This window comes from Callithrix jacchus, chromosome 6 (genome assembly GCF_049354715.1).
Source record: "Callithrix jacchus isolate 240 chromosome 6, calJac240_pri, whole genome shotgun sequence".
Taxonomy (NCBI): domain Eukaryota; kingdom Metazoa; phylum Chordata; class Mammalia; order Primates; family Cebidae; genus Callithrix; species Callithrix jacchus.
In genome coordinates, this window is record NC_133507.1 from 155,889,891 (window position 1) to 155,911,703 (window position 21,813).

Consider the following 21,813-nt stretch of genomic DNA (forward strand, 5'->3'; position numbering starts at 1 on the left):
TCTGAATAAAGAATAATTTACAAGGAGTGATCAGAAAATTCCCAGAGCTTATGGGGTACCTGGGACCTTTCAAGTTTCCTCTAGCCAGAGTAGAGAGACTGTTCAACTCATAGGGCTTTTCATTTGCAGTGACACACGACAGAATACCACAGCTGGAGCTGCCAGGGATTGAACCCAGGGCTTCATGCATGCTAAGCATGTGCTCTACCATTGAGCTACACCCCCAGGGCTTTTCAATGGAGACCCTGGCTAGGCTGCGTCTTTTTAAATGGAGTGAGATTAGCCCTGTAATGAAGGTGTCTTTATATTCTTGAAACAAGCCATGGATGGATCACTAATCCACTAAAAAACTGATGGCCGGAAATTTTCCAATCTTTTTTTTTAGACAGAGTCTTACTCTGTTGCCCAGGCTAGAGTGCACTGGCATGATCTTGGCTCACTGCAACCTCCACATCCTGGGTTCTAGTGATTTTCCTGCCTCAGCCTCCCGAGCAGCTGGGATTACAGGTGTCCACCACTGTACTGGGCTAATTTTTGTATTTTTAGTAGAGATGGGGTTTCACCATGTTGGCCAGGCTGGTCTCGAACTCCTGACCTCAGGTGATCCACCTATCTTGGCCTCTCAAAGTGCTGGGATTGCAGGCGTGAGTCACCGTGCCCGGCCTGTCCAATCTTATTTTAAGGAATACAAGAAAATCCAGCACTCAATCGCATCCAGGAGGAAAGATCATATACCCCAGAGAAGATACAGAGCCAGGCTGTCTGGCAGTAGCAGCAGAAGCGAGGAGGGCCCATACAGAAATGGATTCAAGGGATTTTGATCAAGGGGGCTGGAATGTAAGGTTGGATAAGGAAGAGTTAGTTGATTTGGCAGCATTCTCTATAAATACAGGATGCAATACCATAGCAAGGACTCTGAGTCATGGCATAAATATGCTGTTTGGATGGCTTGTGGGAGCATAAAACATAGTGGCCTACACCAAGTAAGGTAGAAATGTCAGCATTTCTGTGGCAAGTGACAGAAGAGAGAAGTGAGTGTGCCAAAGGGCATATAGCACCTAAGTCCAGAAAACCTAGCAGAGTACTGTGTGCACAGAGAGGCACGCAGAGGGTACGCTATTCACCGAGGCTGTAAGAAATGTGCTGGTACGAGAGTCACTAAGAGCAGAGGTTATTCTCCTCTGTTCGCAAAGGCTGGTGGTAGGAGATGCTGTTAGGGACTGGGCTTACCCATAGCAATGGGAATGACAGGATCCCGAAACAACAGTGGGAAGGTGGCAACACCTCGTCATCAGAAGGCAGATGGATTAAATTATCATGAGTGTGTTGGAGGGTAGCAGAGAGGTCTGGCTGGCTGAAAGTTACTCGGATGTTTATTTGAATGTGGCTTTCCAAGGAGAAGCTTAATAGGCAGCCAACAAGGGTAATATCAACCTATCATTACAATCAGAAGAATCAAGAATGATGACCAGGAGGCTTAGGGAATCGATCGCTGTCAAGTAACATCCTTTACCTGGTAGCCAGTTTTAGGATTAAAGGGAAGGTCGGCCCCTGAAGAAAGGACCCTGCAACACCATGACAAATGTTCATGAAAATGAGTCAGTCTTTCCCTACAAGGACCTGTGGCTGTTTACCTTGGTCACTGCACAGTGGGGACAGGGGAATACAAAACATCTTAGGTACTGTTAGAAACAGCTAAGTCATTGATTAACAATGATATCAGCGTCATGGTACCCTCTGAGGGAGCCACATATTAAGTGGAGTCCTGGCCCTGGTTGAGCTCATGTTACATCCACTGGAACCACAAATACCCGCAGTGGTCATTAGCACAGTTCCCACATTGGTTTCTTGGCCTAGAGATAAGAGCTATTATAGTGGGAAAAACCAGATAGAAACCTCTGAAACTGATCTCACTTCCCCCACCCACACGGTGGCCAATATGGTTCAATCGATACCAGTATCACAGCCTCAAGAGAATGGTAGAGTCAGTGCCATTTTCTTAAAGAAAACGCGCAAGGGGTGCTTCTCATTACGCTTCCTTGTAATTCACAATCCGGCTCCTATAAGAACAGACTAATTAATCCTGCAGGTCAACAGTGAATGACAACAAACTCCACCACACAGTAGCCCAGTGGCAGCTGCTGTGCCTGGTGTTGGATCTTCACTAGAGCAGCTTGACATAGCCTTAGGCATGTGGTGTGTGGCTATTGATCTACCAAATACATTCTTCCATCCTTATCAGAAAATCGGATCAGAAATATTTTGCGGTCACTTGGAATGAACAAGAATGTACATTTCCATGCTGGAATAAGGGCTGTACATTTCCATGCTGGAATAAGGAGCTGTCTACTATTCTGCTCCCTCCTTAATGTAATCTAAGAGACACAGGCCTACTAAACACCTTTCAGAACATTCTGTTGGGCTACAACATGAATGAAGTCATGGTAATTTGGCTGGATAAGAGAGAATCAGACTGGGTGTGATGGCTCACACTAGTAATCCCAGCACTTTGGGAGGCCAGGATGGGCAGATTTCCTGAGTTAGGAGCTCGACACCAACCTGATCAACCTGGAAAAAACCCATCTCTATTAAAAATACAAAAAATGAGCCAGGTGTGGTGACAGACACCTGTAATCCCAGCTATGCGGAGGCTGAGGCAGGAGAATTGCTTGAACCCAGGAGGTGGAGGTTGCAGTGAGCCGATATTGCTCCACTGCACTCCAGCCTGGGTAACAAGATTGAAACTCTGTCTCAAAAAAAATAAAGAGAGAGAGAGAGAAAGAAAGAAAAAGAAGGAAGGAAGGAAGGAAGGAAGGAAGGAAGGAAGGAAGGAAGGAAGGAAGGAAGGAAGGAAGGAAGGGGCTAGTACATTGAAGACTCGGAAGACATGCATTCCAGAGGGTGGGAAAGCAAACTTACAAAGATTCAGGAACCTGTTGTATGGGTCACCTTTTTAGGTGACCAGTGGAATGGAGCATTCTGGAAGTTTTACTCCAGGTTAATGAGTAGATTAACATACATCATCCCCCCAAGTACAAAGGAGGAAACACAACACCTAGAATTTGGGCACTATTGACATAACATTTCTCAGCACATATACCTACATACCGGCCAACACGAAAACCTTCCATCTTCCTCTAGACCAAAAAAAAAAAGAAAGAAATAAAGAAAGGAACGTCAAAGGATAGATACATTTGATTACATTTAAATGGAAACTTCTGCACAAAGCAAATAAAGTGAAAAGACAAGCTAGACTCAGAAAAGATATTTGCAAGAAATCAAATCAAATAAAAAGTTTCAATAAATCAAGAAGGGAAAACCAACATAATAGAAAAATTGCAGGCCGGAGCGTGGTGGCTCACATCTGTAATCTCAGCACTTTGGGAGGCCAAAGAGGGTGGATCACCTGAGGTCAGGAGTTCGAGACCAGCGTGGCAAACATGGTGAAACCCTAGGTCTACTAAAACTACAAAAATTAGCTGGACGCGGTGGTGGGCACCTGTAATCCCAGCTACCTTGGGAGGCTGAGGCAGGAGAATTGCTTGAACCTGGGAGGCAGAGGTTGCAGTAGGCTGAGATTGCATCACTGCACTCCAGCCTTTGGGCAACAGAGTGAGACTCTGTCTCAAAATAAATAAATGAATAAATAAATAAAATAATTAAAAAAATAAAAATTGCAGAAAACATGAATAGGCAGTTCCCAGAAGAACAAACTTAAATAGCAAAAAACTTCTATTGGCAAAAATTAACTAGATTGATATGATAATGCATGTGTGCAAATCTAGAGCAACACAAACCACAAACTATACTTTGAAAGACGACATAGCGCTATCTAGGGAAATAAACAGTATGTACTCACAGGGCCCTAAAATTCAATTTCTGGAACTGCAGCCAGGAGGACTTTTCACATGTATGGATGGACAAGGACAAGAAGATCACTAAAGCCATGTTTGTGATGGCAAATAAGACCTGTCTCTATCAATCAGCAAACACTTATGTAACTGTCATATAGTCACATGATGTACTTACTATAAAGTAGCAAAATAAGAATAAATGAGACCGAGCTACACATATCATCACGAAGAAATACAATTGGATCAGAAGAAGCAAATTGCAGAAGGATCCACAGTATCCAGTAGAGATGATGGTGACAATAGTGACAGTAGAGCAGCGGTTGTGTCTGTGTTCACTCATGACATCTTTGCAACAACCCTATGGGGTAAGTGCTTTAATTATTCCCATTTTAGAGATGAGGAAACTGAATCAGGCTGAGGTTAAATAATGCGTCCAAGAGTTTCAGAGCTGGGAAATGACACAGCCAGCACATCCTCTCAGCGTGAGTGCATGATACGGCAAAGCGTAGAATTAGTGAGTCAAAGGGTACAAATATTTTACACGTTAAGTGATGTTTCTAGATGACCTTTTAAAGAGGTTGCAGTATTCCACACTCATACCAGCAAACAGGAAAGAGTATCTTTCCCTTCATTCTGTATAATACTGACTTTTATCATCAATAGGTAAAAAATAGACTTCTGGGTTTAATTTGAAAATTTCAGACTCTAAGGAAGTTGCCTACAGGGTATTTGGATTTCTTCTTCTGTATATCACCTGCTCATTTTCATCGAGAATTTTTATATTGGATTGTATGTTTTGTTCCTTAATTTATAGCACACTTCTTTATATTAGTTAGATGAATCCTGTATCCATCATATCTTGCAAATTGTTCTCTTTGTCTACAGCATATTTACTCTTTAATGGTTATTCTTGCCATATGTACATTTTTCTTTTTCTTTCTTTCTTTTTTTTGTTTTTTGTTGTTGTTTTTTGAGACAGAGCCTAGCTCTGTCACCCAGGCTAGAGAGCATTGGCATGATCCTGGCTCACTGCAACTTCTGCCTCCCAGAGTCAAGTGGTTCTCCTGCCTCAGGCTCCCAAGTAGCTGGGATTACAGGCATGTGCCACCACAGCCAGCTAATTTTTGTATTTTTAGTAAAGCTGGGATTTCACCATGTTGGCCAGGCTGGTCTCAAACTTGGGACCTCAGGTGATCCTCCCACCTTGGTCTCCCAAAGTGCTGGGATGACAGACATGAGCCGCCACACCCAGCCCATAGATACATTTTTCATTTCCTATGCAGACCATTTTAATCTGGTTTCCACCCTAATCATTTCACTCAAATCACTACATTCAAGGTTCCCAACACCCCCTATATTACGGAATTTAGCATACCATTTTCTGTCTTCATCTTGCTCAACCCAGTTATAAAGCCTCTATTTGGCCTCCCCAAACCTTAATTTTTTTTCATCTGTAAACATGAGACACCACCACCAGCTTTGCAAGTTTGCTGTAAAAGTTAGGAAGTGCTTATGCACGGCTTGTAGCACAGTGCCCACTGTTACCACTGGTTGAAAGCCTGACCTCCCGCTTTCTGCCTCAGCACCCTGGAAAAGTGCTGCTAATCACAGCAAAAAGTAAGAAGCAGGAGCAAGCTCTAATGCAGGCCTGGTGTGCCCTGGGGGCTGTGCTATTCACGCGTCACGGGCTGCCCATGGCTTCCAACCCGTGGCTTCCACGTGTAAAGAGCAATCTTAATCATTAAAATTATGATGTTCACTGAGAGCTTATTATGTCCCAAACACCTTGCTGGGTGCCTTTTAATAAAGGATACAATATACACAGAGCACTTAGCCTGTCTGGCCCGCAGGAAGTGCGCTATGTGATCTCACTCTCATCCGCACTACTGCTGTCATTTCAGAAGATGCACCTTGCTAAGCAAACCCAGCAGAGCGCTCCTTCACCTCCAGGCAGATGAGTGGATCCAGTGTGTATCCTGTCTTCTGCCAAGGGGATTGGAAAATCCTTCACTCCAGGAAGAATCAGCAGGGACCATATGGAACCTCACAGAGGGTTCTCCTCACAGGAGAAGGCTTTTCTGCTAAGCCTTAGCTAAAGACTAGAGGCCAGTGGGCAGAACACTGGCCAAGAAGCCTTTTGCATTTGCCCTTCCCACCCCTGGGTTAGCCTAGCATTGAAAAGTAACAGCATTTCACCTGGAAACAGGGATTTTCCACTTTTGTGGCCAAGTCAGACAAGAAACTCTGATCGTCTTTCCAGCCAGCCAGTGGTTTCACTCACTGCAGATGCTTGCCTGGCCCTAAAAGCATTTGGGTTCTGACCTCTGACCCTGAGGCAGAAGAATAGGACCTGGAAGCAGGGAACATCAGGCCGACCCACACTGACTTCCTAGGCCAGGTACAATGGCTCATGCCTGTAATCCCAGCACTTTGGGAGGCCTAGGTGGGCCGATCACTTGAGGTCAGGAGTTCGAGACCAGCCTGGTCAACATGGTGAAACCCCATCTCTACAAAAATACAAACATTAGCCAGGCTTGATGGCAGATGCCTGTAATCTCAGCCTCTCAGGAGGCTGAGGCAGGAGGAGAGCTTGAACCCAGGAGGCGGAGGTTGCTGTGGGTTTAGATCACACCACTGCACTCCAGCCTGGGTGACAGAGCAAGACTCCATCTCAAAAACAATTTTTTTAATTAGACAGTAAATAAATAAATACAATGAAAGCACTTCAGCAACGACAGGAATGTGAATGGCTCTGTAACTTCACTTCATCCTCTCGATGTGCACAGGCCACACACACCAAGTAACATTCTCTTCATTTACAACAGGGCACACTGAGTAAACGACCCTGTAACTTCACCTCATTCTCTTCATCTACATAGAACACACACCAAGTAACCAATAGAAAACCTCCAGATTATTGAAATCCCAGAAAAGTCCATAAGCAGAGCTCTTGACCCCCTTTTCTCGGGCCCACTCCCACCCTGTGGAGTGGACTTTCGCTCTCAAGTACATCCCTGCTTTTGCTCCCCTCGCTTTGTGCCTGGGCCAATTCTTTATTCGAGACGCCAAGAACCTGGACACCTTCTACCGGTAATAACCCCAGCTCCCCGCCCTCAAAGAAGAGGTCTCCATGTAACAGACATATTCTTCTCAACAGAAGGATTTTTTTAGAAAACCCCTGCTCAGTATTCTCTGTGTGACTCAAGAAGACACAGCTCTTGTTTAATTCTCCAGAGTAAGATAAGGATAGCACAGTCCTAGGAACAAGTTCATAGATAAAAAGAACAGAGGCAGATATTAAATCCACACCAGAGGAGAAAAATCAGGCTCACTGTTGAAGGAAATCAACTCGGTAAAGCCGAAGATAAACTTGAGTGACCTTATACAATCACAGAGGAAATGAACAAAAAGATTAAAAGATAAGAAAAATAAGGTAATAGAGGCGGAGGACTAACCAAGGAGATCCAATCCATGAACAAAAGCCTCTCCTGACAAAGCACACTCTGGAAATTAGAATGAGGCAGTAATCAAAGGCATTAGAGAAAATTTTCTGACCTGGAAATAGACTTGCTGGCCAGAGCAGGGGCCCACAGTCTCCAAGCTCCATGAATGAAGAGAGATAGGCGTGGAGACAATGCTGGCAATTTTTTATAATGTCAAAATTAACAAAACAATGCCTTTGAACTTACCCTTGAGGAAATGAATGTCAGGTAGGTTGGACTAAAATTTCTTCCCTGTTTCATTAAACACCAGGAGACAACAGAAAAATATCGGTAGAGCTGAAGCTAAAAGTGCCTGGGCTGGGAGTCACAGGCCATGAGTAGACGCAGCCCAGGGCTCATTGGGCAGCTTCTCCGGGGTAGGCAGAAGGGCCAGTTCATTAGCGTGCCGCTAAATTTGGTGATTTACACAGGAAACACCTCCTGATGACCTCTATCCTGGATGCAGTTCCAAGAGGGAGCCTGGGAAGCTTAGATTGAGGAAGATGGATGGCCTGACTTCCCCTTTTGACTGATGCTGGGATATGACGGTACCTGTCCACCAGGTCAGCACAGTCCTTGGGACTGGTAAAGAAAGTGGCAAAACCCATGTCACAGGGAGCACAAATCTAGTTTTCACTGACGTCACTGGGTAAGCATGCTGATGTGCCATAATGAACCGGACAGTTGGTGGGTGGAGTTTCATCTGGGCACAGGACACAGGCACCAGGGAGTGCCAACCGCTATTATATAGTTTGGCCGTGTCCACAACCAAAGCTTATCTTGAATGGTAGTTCCCATAATCCCCACGTGTCATGGGAGGGACTCGGTAGGAGGTAATTGAATCAGCATAGTTACCTCCATGAAGTTCTCAGGACAGTGAGTGAGTTCTCATGAGATCTGATGGTTTTATAAAGGGCTTTCCCCCCTCCCTTTTCTCTGCACTCCCCCTTGCTGCTGCCATGTGAAGAAGGAAAGTGTTTGCTTCCCCTTTGCCATGATTGAAAGTTTCCTGAGGCCCCCCTGCCAGCCATTTTGAACTGTGAGTCCATTAAACCTCTTTCTTTTATAAATCACCCAGTCTTGGGTATATCTTTATTAGCAGTGTGAGAAGGAACTAATACCCCCTGCAAATTCTGAAGGAGCAGGCTAGATGGAGAGCAACATCTCCACCAACTCCCAGCCCCAATAGACCTGCTCTGTGGCTTCCTGAGTCTCCTCCAGGGTGTGAGCACTCCCTTCCATCCTAAGGCCCCAGTATTATGGAACGTTGTATCCATAATACGATGTTCTCACCTTCCACCTGAGCCTCTTAGACTCAAGGAACAGGTCATTTGCTTGGCTTGTGACTGGAGGGTGCTGAGGCTCTTTGGGCTTCTCCATGAGGCAAAATTTCAACAATCAGACCGAGTTTGGGCCATCAGCAGTGTCTCCACTAGCTGAGCATGAGCCTGTGGGGTCCACCCTGGCCTATGCTCTATGTTGCCTGATTGGAAAGCCAGTGTCTTCAAAATTCCCTCTCATGGAAGCACCACCTGCCTGTCTTGCTGTTTATATGTGACTGGGTTTCAAACTCCATCTTGTGTTGATATTTCTTTAATTAAAATGTTTCACTTCAAAGGTTTATTTTGGAAAAAGTAATCATGCATTGGATATAATTAAGCAATGGCATATTGATTTACCCACCGCTATAAATATGTCTTCAATTCTCACTTACCATGTTAGTTCCTAATGAGTTTACCCTTAAATAGGTATTTATTGACATCTTGATAGCAATAATTTCAAGGTACCCAGAGGCCCATCCAAATATATGCCAAACTGAGCTTAAGTTATTCATAACGCAGGTATCACCTGGGTGCTGTGTTGCTTGCTATCTTTATGAAACAAACAGGAAAAAGATTGGAATTCAAGAAAAGAACCAGGTTCTGTTTTCCGTATATCATAAATGGAACAGCGCTTCTAAGAAAACCAGGTCTACTCTGACAGTTAACACTCATGTCCCACACAGAGTGTCACTTCATAAGTAAAGTGCTGTTCTTTGTAATGAAGCCAAAATAATGGTGAGAAGCACAGTTATATCCCCAGAAACAAGGCAAGGAAATGTTAATTACAAAGCGGTTTACATGGCAACAGCTTGATAAATGACGCTAACAATGACCTTCTTGCTCATTCTCCTTTGTCTCTGCTAAAGGGGAGAGGCTTGGAGATTCGAAAAGGCAATCTGACATCTCACTTTTGGTGTCTGGTTACCCTTTACAAGTTCCTCCTTATAGAGCCATCAGTGTTGTTGGTGAGAACAACACAGAAGTTGGAGACAATAAAAGAGGACACCTAGAGGAGGAGCTATTCCGAGTCCCTTCCTGCCTGCTTCTTCCCTGTGCTAGAATGGCAAGGTCAGGACTCCTCCATTCCTGGGGTGCTTTAATACTTGGAGGACTGAGTCATAGCACGCCATAGCTATAGTCAGGACATGCCACAGCCATGGCAGCCCTACATGGACAAAGTGTGCCATGTCAGCTCTGGGACTGGGGCACGGTCACTGGGATGTCCTAAGGTTATCATTCCCTGTGCTGAGCTTCTGTACTACCAGGAGGCTCTCAAGAATGCTCCTCTCTTCTTACTGGAGGCTCTGAGAGGGCGTCTGCTGCTATTTGCTCTCCTTTGGAGTTCGTATTTCCATGTGTCTGAGCTACTTGCTGCACGGGAAACCCACATCCACGTTTCTCCTCTGATGCCACAGGATTTAGATGGGGCTGACTCTGTCCCAGACTCTAGGACTGGAAGGTGGTACCTAGAGGAAACCAATCAGCACCTACCACCCCTGGCATCAGTGATTGGCTCAGGGTGGACACGTGACCGGAACAGGCTCATCAGGACCAATGAGATTCAATCCCTGAGTCTGTTTGATTAACTGGGCAGATGATTGCCTCTCTAATGGATATATGGTCTGACGTTTGAGCAGCCATCTTTCAGTACCTTTTTAAAATTCCTAACATTGATAACTTTTACTTCTGTTTGTCCTAATCGGCATGGTAAATATGCTATTTCAAACCGGTTTTGCTTTCATAGATTTTCTTTATCTCATTTCTCTTCTCCAGTTCATTGATTTCTGCTGTTCAGGTTATGATTTCTTTTTTTCTGCTCGCTTTGGGTTTAATTGGCTCTCACGTCTCTAGTTCCTTAAAGTCTAAGTTTAAATCATTCATAAGAGACCTTTCTTCTTTCCTACTATGGGCATTTCATGCTATAGATTTCCCCTCTAAGCACTATTTTAGCTCCACTGTATAAATTTTGATCTGGATTTCATTTTCATTCATTTCAAAGTATTCTCTAATTTTTCTCATGACTGCCTTTTTGATCCATGGATTGTTTAGAAGTGTATTGTTTAATTTGCAGCTTAGTTGCCTTAGTTGGTTTTCCAGCTATAGGTCTGTTTTTGATTTCTAGTTTGCTTCTGTTAAGCTCTGTGACTGAGGCAGGGGAGAAGGTCCCAGGTGCACCTCATGCCCTTATCTCCAAGGCCACTGTTCCTTTCCATCAGGGTGATTTTCTCTGTTTCTGGGTCTGTTTCTGATCTTTCTGGTGAGCACCCAGTGAGGCCTGTGGAGAAGAGCCAACTAGCGGGTGTGAATTCCTCTTGAGTCTGCCATGCTCAGGGCTTCTCTGTGCCCACTCTGGCCATCCCTTGGCTTTTAGCATCTTGTCAAACACTTTAGCTAAATTCTTCTTACCTGGCTTTTTTGGTGTCCATCTGCTCCTGCCCCATGTAAGCAAGGATTTATATCCTGTCTCTTCTCAGGACCTCTTTTCCTTTTTTTATTTTGTTTTTTTTTTTTTTAACTGAGGTAAAATTCACATAACATAAAATTAACCATTTTAAAGTGTACAAGCTAGGTGCAGTGGCCCATGCCGGTAATTTTAGTACTTTGGGAGGCTGAGGTGGGGGAATCACCTGAGGTCAGGAGTTCAAGACTAGCCTGGCCAACATGATGTAGAAGCCCTGTCTCTACTAAAAATACAAAAATTAGCCCAGTGTGATGGCGGGAGCCTGTAATCCCAGCTGATCAGGAGGCTGAGGAAGGGGAATTGCTTGAACCTGAGAAGTGGAGGTTGCAGTGAGCCAAGATTGCACTACTGCACTCCAGCCTGGGAAACAGCGAGACTCCGTCTCAGAAAAAAAAAAAGGAAGAAAAAATAAACTGTACAATTCAGTGGCGTCCAGTACCTTCACAGTGCATGCAACTGTGACCTCTATCTAGTTCCAAACATTTTCATCATCCCCAGAGGAGACCCTGTACTCAGCAAGCAGGCATTCTACACTCCCCTTTCACTAGCCTCTGGCAAACAGCAATCTGCTTTCTGTTCCTAGGGATTTGCCAGTTCTGAATATTTCATATAAATAGAATTCTGGAATACATGACCTTAGTGTCTAGATTATTCCTCAGAGTTTGGGTTAGCTTGGTGGTCCTGCATCCTCAGCTTTCTGATAGGACTGAGAAAAGTGGTGCGTCTTGCAGATGACCTGGCATGTTGTTACTGCAGTTGTTAGAATGCCCTTTCCATCTTTCTGCATCCTAAGCAGAAGCTGGAAGCCCAGCAAATTACCTCTTGCAATTTTCCCCTGATCCACATCTTCCTGAGTTGCCAGATTTGCTATTGTTATGTAAAGCAATTTCTTAATTAAGTCTTCAGTTCCTTAGTGTTTTGTTGTTGTGAGGGAGAAGTTGTATGCTCTTATATAGAGGATATTTCTCTATTTTTGCAAAATCACAGTCAAAGAAGTGTCCGATAGGTTGTCCTACATACCTGAAGGTAAAGATCGATTTAATGGATTCCACATCGATTTTAATGTCCAAACTTGTTTCTTTTCAGAAACCGTGTTGGCTTTGCCTTATCACATAATGAGAAATGTAAATTATCATGGTTTTTCTATTTCCTTGGTTGTCAAGATGCTAAATTAGCTTTCAATTGGATTAACCAATTGTATGTTTCTGGAATATTGGTATCTCTTTACTGTCTAAAAGATTTTTGATGTTTGATTTTTATTTTTTTGAAAACATAGTTATAAAACAAAATGTGTGTAGTATGATATCAAATATTTGCATTTAAATATCTTATATGTAAATTACAAAAAATTTTAAATAAAGTTCTATAAAGTTGTCATGGACATAATCCCATATCAGTACATATAAAACTAACACTTTTGTAAATTTCCTCAAGAAATCTGTGCTAGATTACAATATATATTATATACAGTAAAATAGCTATGCATGCCCAATACATGCACAGGACGGCGATTAAAATAAAATGTCCATTATTTATGAAAACAATCTGTAAGGAAGTATGAAAATGGTAGGAAGGAATACTAAAGAGTTATTTCCTTTATTATTCTTTAAAGTTCTATATTGTTTGAACTAGCCATCACTTTAGCGCAATCTTTCTTACCTGGCTTGTTTGGTGTCTACTTTTTAAATTGTTCATTACTGGTATGGACAGGAGACAGGGAAATACTGAGTAGAAGAGGGTGGTTCCCTAGCAAAGGCCCCACCATCAAGCCCGGAGACCCACGGCCCTAAATGGGAAAAGGCATTTCTATTTTCACACCCAAAAAGTTGCCTTTTGGCCCACAACACCCCCCCACCTCACCACATCCGGTATCCGTTTAAACCCTGAGCTCCAGGCTCTAAGAGCAGATGAGGAGAAGAGAAAACAAGCAGATGAATGGCAGAATGGCGTGGCAGAGAAAGAGAGAAGGAACGTCTGAATGCTGGGAGTTCAGCTAGCAGCGGCTATCAGAGAAGAGTTTGGCTGCTGGATGGCCAAACTCCAGGGGAAGATCACCTTCCCACTCCACTCCCCTTCCAGGACCCCATTCATCCCACGGAGAGCCGCCTCTACCACTCAATAAAACTCCACATTCATCCTTCAAGTCCATGTGTTACCTGATTCTTCCAGGACACTGGACAAGAGTTCAGGATACAGAAAGCTGTCACACTTGCCCTCTACCGTTGCAGAAAGGCAGAGGGGACACTGAGCTGGTTAACACTTAAGCCATCTTTGGACGGCAGAGCTGCAAGAGGATTGTAACACTGGAGCTGCGGGCACCCACCTTTAGACACTACGATGGGGCTGGAGCCGAAAGTGCTTGTCCCAGTCTCTGCACCTGCCCGTCTGTGTGACCCCCTCCCGTCAGGGTTTTGAGCAGCAGCAGCCACAGAACAGGTGAGCCACACCCCGTCACACATCCTGCAAGGGGGACCAGGGAACTCTCCTGTTTTGCAACTTTTATTATTGTGAAGGAAATAAAATATGGTATAAAGCATAAATGAAATAATACATGTATATAAGAAATGCAACCAAACACACAGCTATCTCGAAGTGCTCAGAAACATGACACTGAATCAAACAGCAGCCACTAAACATCCTCGTCCTTTGTCCTTGCAGAAGGCTTTTTCCAAGGGAGACTTTTTATCACCTAAAGGCATCCGGGATCCACAAAATAATGTCTTATCAAAGTACTGAGGCAGAGGCCCACTGTAGATGCTGCTACAGGAGGCTGTCATGATTGAGCCTTGAGATGCTTTCCAGTCCTAAGATTCCAGGACTCAATTCTCTCTTTGCTGACAATTTCAGACTTACTCTTGGGGGCCCACACATGATAGATCAATGTCAAGACAAAATTAAACAAAAGAGGCCTCTTGTAAACAATGTTTCTGCATAAAATGAGCCTGAATTTCAATTATGTTACATAAATTCTATTAAAGCTATCTTCGAAGGGAAGGAGTTATGATGCAAATTGTTGAAGATGAACAATATTTCCAAAGGCAGGCCAAAGAGATATAAATTCCTTTTGTTATTAAAATCATGGTCATTTGAATTATGGCTATACTTACAAGCAATCACCATAGATCTTCCCTTGAATGACTTCTCTCAGTTCCTGTTAATTCTGGGGTCCTTTTTGATGATGTCCTTTTCGAAACATTCTTCAGTTCTGTTAGGTGTGCATGTTTCAATAGTTGAGAAACAGGCACACAAAAGCCAAAGAAGCTTTTTTTTCCTCTGGAGCAGATTGTTATTGTCCAAAGACACAGTTCAGTTTTCATTATTAAAGGAAGTATTTTCGGTTTTGAATTATTATTTGTATTCATGTATAATACAAGTGTATAATTCATGTATAATTCAGAGCTGTCTAACTGCCAGGTTTCTAGAGTTGCAGAGGATAAGATGAGGACATAGAATTTGAAAGCCAACCCAAACATTTTTAAGTGAAATTGCATGATGTGGGAAAAAGGGGCTCAGCAAAATAACTCTTCATGACTGCTGGAGTGAAAACTGGAAGAAATTTACAGGACATTTGCAGGAATGTGGATAACAATAAACCAAGGGCACCTGTGACTGTTTACATGGACAGTGAAGCCCAGGTTATCCCAGTTAGTGCTGACTTATCTAGAATGGTTGCTTTCCAATTGTCTAGGAATTTAAGAGACTCATAATGCTCTGCTCAGTAAGTTTCTATAATGTAGCCTTCCTAAGGTAATAGATGTACTTTGTAGTTAAAAAAAAAAAAAAAAGCTTATGAATAAACAATGGAAGCAAAACACCTCGGGCTAGAGATCCAATTCTGAGCTGGCCACTCCCCTGACCTCTCAGCACATTATGAAAAAGCAAAAGCAAATCTGGCTCAGCATCCAGCCTGTCTCTCTGGGGAGCTTGAAATGCTGTCCTTCCTCAGCCTCAGAAGCAAGTTTACTAACAAATCCCACAAAGAGGAGGAAAACAATTAGTTGGAGGTAAATTAATAAGTGAGACTAAATCATAATAACGATGACATTTCCAGGCTCTGCTTTCATTCCTTTTGCTGGTTTTAAATTCCAGGAACCAGCCAGCTGGCTCCATGTGTCAAGGGCAGGAAAAGTTCCCGTGCTGGGAAGCCGAAGTCATGTCCAGCTCTAGGACTTTCATGAAAGGTTCCCAGACTCCTTCTCATTGCTAAACTGGGGAGAAGAACCTCTGTTCTGACTGCCTTTCTGAGTCATTGCTAAGAAACCGATGAGGGTCATGGCCTGGAGCCCCATGAGAGGTCAGTTTCATCCATGGGCGGTTGCTTCCCCAGTGCCCTCTCGGGAAGACACAAGTCTCCCAAGTGCCTGCTCTACCTTTTAAATTTGGAGCTAGTAATGTCTGGTAGACATTTTATAACTTATTTATTATTATTTTTGTACCTATAATGGAAATTATTTCACAATTTGAGATAGTTTTGGTCACAGCTTTCTTAAGAAGTGATAATGATTGCAGGCTAACTTAAATTCACCCTCATGCTAAAATGTATTTACTGGATCCCAGAACCCAAAGAGCAGAGCCCTGAAGGCCTCATATGGTTTTTATTGTTGTTGCTTGTTTTTGTTTTTTAAGACAGGGTCTCACTCTGTTGCCCAGGCTGGAGTATACTGGTGCAATCACTGCTTCCTGAACCCTCCACCTCCTGCGCTCAAGCAATCCTCCCGCCTCAGTATCCCAAGTAGCTGAGGCTACAGGTGCATGCCACCACACCCAGCGTGGAAGTATTTACACCATAGTAATCAGCAAATGCTGCAAACCAAGGCTTCTTCCCCCAAATTCAGATGTTAAACATTTGCTAGCACACCAGTGGTCTCCATTCTTAGGCTTCCAGACAATTACAGCACAAGGGCTACAATGTTAGAGATAAATCCATGTTCTGAGAGCAGATCTTCACTCCTGCACACTGAACGGAAAGGTCTTTTAGGCTGACTGACTGCACCATGGACTGCATGGTGACCTCTGGGACCTGCACATATACCTCCAGAGGAGTTTCTGTAACTAGAGAGACTAAAGTAACTGGAAAACCTCAAAGGGAGAAGAATGACCAACGCTTGCAGTACCTAATTAACTTTGAGACATTCTATTGTTCCGAATTCCCGCCTCAACTGATAAGGTAACTGGACTTCCTAACTGACTTTGCTCAACTGATAGGTCAACCTCGTGACTCCAGATCCTACAACCCCCACCCAGCTTGACCTGTAACTTCTCACTGCCTACCCCAAACCTATAAAACCAATTCCTATCCCATTGCCCTCCGCTGACTCTCTTTCTGGACTCAGCCCATCCACACCTGAGTAAGTAAACAGCCATGTCACTCACACAAAACCTGTTTGGGGGGTTCTCTTCATTCAAAGCACACTTAACATGAACTTCTGCCAGCACAACAGTTTCTGGGTAGAGCGCTCAGTTTCTAGTAGTTTCTAACAGATAAGCATGATAAGTTTGAGTCCCATTTCTTCACATTCTGGTGTCAAAAGCTAACAGTCAGAACAGGTAAGACTCTAAACCAACTGGATGATCAGTGCCTGAGCAATGGATCAGTCTCCTTTTTCACCAACGGTCATTCAAAGCCCAGGTTGGCAAAGTGTTTTTAAATAAAAGAGGTGTTTGCAGTGGTGCAAACGGAGGTGCTCCATGAGAAAGTGGGAGGGGGTCAGAGCCCACCTGCTCAAATCTCTCTTCTTCTCACAGCAGGACTGAAAAGGGAATTCCTCCGTTCCAGGGTATACGGCATGGAAACCTCTGCCACAGTCGAGAGCAGATGGTTGTTGATGCTAACACTCACACACTGGCCTCGCTCCACCCATGAAAGCAGTTTTCCCCAGCAGCTGTTTACAGAGGTGCCAGTTTCACCTGAGAACCAAGGGTTCTCCACAATGGGGTCTGTTTTGAACAAAAGAAGGGTTTTGTTTAATGACTTCTAGGCCCAGGAAAGCAGCCTGGTCCCCACGCTGATGGCAGGAAGGCCCTATGTAAGGCATCCTCTGTTGCAAGCGAGTGAATTAGTGTAAGAACCCAGAAGAGACCAAGGGGAAGGCTGAGACTTAAGATGTCTTGTTCAAGTGCATAGCCGGCACCTGGAGAGAAAAATCCCAGCCTTGCTAATCATTCCGGTAAGATCAGTAAAACCACAAACGAGCTTTGTCTTCAGGTTTCTGGGAAATGATCCAGGATCTGCAGATCTACAAATGAAGAGAAGTTAACCCCAAATCTGTGTAGGGGGGATAACCACATAGGTGCGCAGAATACTTTCAAACACTGATGTGTCCATACTTTCGACAGTCATCATAAAAACCATTTGCTTGGTTAATTTGTGAATTTCATGTTTTTTCTTCCCAATATTGTCATAGTTTCTAATCCTGTACCATTAAAGCTATAAAAAGAACGTAGTCTCCACTGTGTTCCTAATCACCATATGCACGTAGTTCATGGCTTACATTTTTTCCGCCAGTTTGAAAGCACTGCAGTATATAGATGACGGTGGTTGAATGCTTTGCAGATGTGTTTGTTTTCTCTGAGGCTCCCTATCCTTCTTGCACCAAGTCTGCATGTGTGTCTGTTTATGCTCTGCAGCTGCTTGAAACTCTGATCCAGCCTCTTCCTGAACATGTCACTGTCTATGTGGCCAGATCTTCCCTCCCACCAGCCAAATTCCTGTGCTCTGCCCCACTGCCACCTCTGCTGGTACCAGCTCTCCACAGGACAAAGAATAGGATTGGGAGAGGAGAGAACAGGGAGGGGGCCATGTATCATCAGTTGTGTTCCATCCACCTTTCCCATTATAAATACAGAAAGAAACATTCTGGTTTCACACATCTGTCTCTTGGGAGTTAGCATAGTATGTGGTATTTTACCCTATCTACTCACTTCACATAAAAAGCCTCCTTTCTAGGATAACTGGATTCAGAGCTTCTTTGGAGAGGAAAGCCCTGTCTTTGTTTCTTTCTCTTTTTATAGTATACAGTACTTGCCCCCAAATTCAGACTTTTGGGGAGTGGAAAACTCCACTTGGGCCTTCAGTCCGAAGCTGAGTTCTCCATTCCAGTCTAATCAAAACAGGCCTGAATTAAGCCACTGAACCCAGTACTGGCCCAGTCACAGAATGGACTTTCATGTCCAGTTGGCTAGTGTCCCTCATGGATACAGGGTTCCGAGATGGGACTGAAGTTATATAGGGGACTATTAGAAACTGAATCCCTAAACCCCAGCTATTTGCCCAGACAAACACAAATAATTCCAACTTCAACAGAATCTGAACCAATAAAAGCATTTTACCCGGAGGACAGAAACATGCAAACAAGGTGAAACAAAACAAAGAAAACCTGTTTGCCTTGTCTCAAACATCCAGAACTATTTACCTTCTCGTGATTAATAAAGTCTCTGTATAAATATTTCCCCAGGAGGCAGTTTCTAATGACACACAAATGTTTTTCCATTAAAGAAGAGATATTGCCTTCTTTTTTGCCATCACCATTCTGCCTCCTGAATGGAGAGACTGATGCCCATGAAGAGGCATACCTGTCCTCGACAGGTAAATCCAGGAGTAAGGATTCTGCCCTCATTTTCCCTCAATTGTTACCACGTTGTTTTTTTTTTTTCAAGATGGAGTCTCATGCTGTAACCCAGGCTGGAATGCAGTGCAGTGGTGCAATCTTGGCTCACTGCAACCTCCACCTCCCAGATGCAAGTGATTCTTCAGCCTCAGCCTTCCCAATAGCCAGAATTACAGGTGCCCACCACCACACCCGGCTAATTTTTGTATATTTAGTAGAGATGGAGTTTCACCATGTTGGCCTGCCTGGTCTTGAACTCCTGACCTCAGGTGATCTACCTGCCCCAGCCTCCCAAAGTGCTGGGATTACAGGTGGGAGACACTATGCTTGGCCGACTGCTACTACGTTCTAACAGTTGCTCTTCATGAGGTACAATGGATACTGAAAATTAAAATTGAAAGATATTTTTAGCAAAAAGCAGTAGCGAAATAGGTAAAATATTTCTTGGAAATGCTAACTGCAGGCAATGGAAAGTCATTGAAGATTCTGGAGGAGAAGAAATTCATTATCCAAGTAATGGGGATAGTAATGTGCACAGTGATTCTGAGGGGAAACTTAGAAACAGGAAGGTCAGGCAGGCAGCTAAGAGGAAGAAGCCAGAATTAAGGTAGTTTGAGTCAGAAAGGAGAAAAATGCTTTACAAGACAAAGCGAGATACACAATATATTGATAGGCTGTAAGGGAGATTGTCTGTCATGTTGGGATAAGATGAAGACAGAGAAATATTTTACTGGAAAGAGTTTGGTGAAAACTAAAGTAACTCCACATGTAATGAATTTAAGTGTTTACGAGACCCCAACATAGATAACCAGCAAATTACTGGAAATACAGAGTTAGAGGCTGGGAAAGTACTGGGTTTGGATTTGACGTCAGGTATTTGGAGGTGATTTCTGAAGAGGGTGTGGTGAGAAAGAACAAATGGAGAACTTAAAAAAACATATGGATTCTCTCCACATTATAAAAGGAATGCTGTTGTATTAATAGCATCTCCCAGGTCCAAATCCACCACCCTTCTTTGCCCTGCTTTGTGGGACTATAGCTGGACCCTGTAAACATTTTTCCTTCTCCAGCTGCTGGAATGTTAGGCTTCATTAACAGAGGGTGATGGAGTGACCCTATCAGGCCACAGCAGCAGGAAGACTCTTCCACTTTACAGTCTGTTTAGCATGGGAACTGATATGGTTTGGCTGATATGGTCCCACCTAAATCTCACTTTAAATTGTAATAATCCCTATGTGTTGGGGCAGAGCCAGGTGGAGATAATTGAGTCATGCGATCAGTTTCCCCCATACTGTTCTTGTGGTAGTCTCACAAGATCTGATGGTTTTATAAATAGGTGAGCTCCTGCACAACCTCTCTTGCTTGCTGCCATGTAAGATGTGACTTTGCTCCTCATTCACCTTCCACCATAATTGTGAGGCCTCCCCAGCCGTGTGGAACCCTATCCTTTATAAATTACCCAGTGCCCGGTATGTCTTTATTAGCAGTGTGAGAACAAACTAATACAGTAAATTGGCACCAGTAGAGTGGGATGCTGCTGTAAAGATACCCAACAATGCGAAAGTGACTTTGGAACTGGGTAACAGGAAGATGTTGGAACAGTTTGAAGAGAGAAACATGAGGAGAGTGTGAAACTTCCTAGAGACTTGTTGAATGGCCTTGACCAAAATGCTGACAGTGCTGTTGACAATAAAATCCAGGCTGAGGTGGTCTCAGATGAAGATGAGGAACTTGTTTGGAACTGGAGTAAAGGTCACTCTTGCTATGCAAAGAGACTGGTGGCATTTTGCCCCTGCCCTGGAGATTTATGGAACTTTGAACATAAGAGAGATTATTTGGGGTATCTGGTGAAAGAAATTTCTAAGTGGCAAAGCATTCAAGAGGTGACAGATCATAAAAGTTTAGAAAATTTGCAGGCTGGAAATGCAGTAGAAAATAAAAACCCATTTTCTGGGGAGAAATTCAAGGTGGCAGCAGAAATTTGCATAAGTGACAAAGAGCCAAATGCTAATTACCAAGACAATGGGGAAAATTTCTTCAGAGCATGTCAGACATCTTCACAGCAACCCCTCCCATCACAGGCCTGGAGCCCTAGAAGGGAAAAATCGCTTCCTGGGTCAGGCCCAGGGCCCCTGTTTCTATGCAGCTGTTGAACCCTATGCCCTACATTCAGCTGTTTCAGCTCCAGCTATGGGGCCTGTGGGTGAACAGAAGTCAAAAATTGAGGTTCAAGAACCTCCACCTAGATTTCAGAGGACGTATGGAAATACCTGGATGTCCTGGCAGAAGTTTGCTGCAGGGACAGGGCCCTCATGGAGAACTTCTGCTAGTGCAGTGTGGAAGGGAAATATGGAATAGAAGCCCCCACACCGAGTCCCTACTGGGGCACTTCCTAATGGAGCTATGAGAAGAGGGTCACCATCCTCCAGACCCTGGAATGATAGAGCCACTGACAGTCTACACCACGTGTCTGGAAAGGCCACAGACACTCAATACCAGCCCATGAAAGCAGCCAGGAGGGGAGCTCTACCCTGAAAAGCCACAGAGGCAGAGCTGCCCAAGACCACAGGAGTCCACCTCTTATATCAGCATGACCTGAATGTGAGATACAGAATCAAAGGAGATCATTTTGGAGCTTTAAGGCTTCATGACTGCCCTACAAATTTTGGACTTGCATGGCGCCTGTAGCCCCTTTGTTCTGGCCAATTTCTCCCATTTGGAATAGGTGTATTTACCCAATGCCTGTACCCCCATTGTATCTAGGAAGTAACTAACTTGCTTTTGATTTTACAGGCTCATAGGTGGAAGGTACATGCCTTGTCTCATCAGGTGAGAATTTGGACTGTGGACTTTTGAGTCAATGTGGAAATAAGACTTAGACTTTGGGGGTCTGTTGGGAAGGCATGATTGGTTTTGAAATGTGAGGGCATGAGATTTGGGAGATGCCAGGTGCAGAATGATGCGGTTTGCTGTGTCTCTACCCAAATCTCACCTTGAATTGTTATAATCCCCACATGCCAAGGGCAGGGCCAAGTGGAAATAACTGAATCATGGGGGCAGTTTCCCCCATACTGTTCTTATGGTACT

General features: G+C 43.9%; 1 long non-coding RNA gene and 1 other non-coding gene across 2 annotated transcripts in view; both read right to left on the reverse strand.

Annotated features, from left to right (window-relative positions):
• Window positions 1-21,813, reverse strand: part of LOC118154702 (uncharacterized) — a 190,187-nt gene that overhangs the window by 21,684 nt on the left and 146,690 nt on the right. The gene's annotated exons all lie outside the window — the stretch shown is intronic.
• On the reverse strand, window positions 154-225 carry TRNAA-AGC (transfer RNA alanine (anticodon AGC)). The gene has a single exon. It is a non-coding gene; the product is annotated as a tRNA-Ala (tRNA).